The sequence below is a fragment of the Gavialis gangeticus genome, unplaced genomic scaffold, assembly GCF_001723915.1.
Source record: "Gavialis gangeticus isolate Ggan-Ray unplaced genomic scaffold, GavGan_comp1, whole genome shotgun sequence".
In the NCBI taxonomy this organism is placed as follows: domain Eukaryota; kingdom Metazoa; phylum Chordata; order Crocodylia; family Gavialidae; genus Gavialis; species Gavialis gangeticus.
The window spans coordinates 24,539,509-24,539,830 of NW_017728993.1; positions in this window are offsets into that span (position 1 = coordinate 24,539,509).

A 322-nucleotide genomic window follows, 5' to 3' on the forward strand; every position below is an offset into this window, starting at 1 on the left:
GAGATCTTGGGGTCATTACTGACTCCAAGATGAACATGGGCTGACAATGCATGGTCAGTAGGGCTAACCATACCTTGTCTTGCATCCACAGATGCATCTCAAGCAGAGCCAAGGAGGTGATCCTCCCCCTCAATGAAACACTGGTCTGGCCGCAGCAGGAGTATCCAGTTCTGGGCCCCGCATTTCAGGAGGGATGTGGACAGCATGGAGAGGGTCCAAAGGAGGGCCACCTGCATGATCCAGGGACAACAGGGCAGACCCTATGAAGAGAGGCTATGGGACCTGAACCTATTCAGCCTTCGCAAGAGAAGGCTGAGGGGGG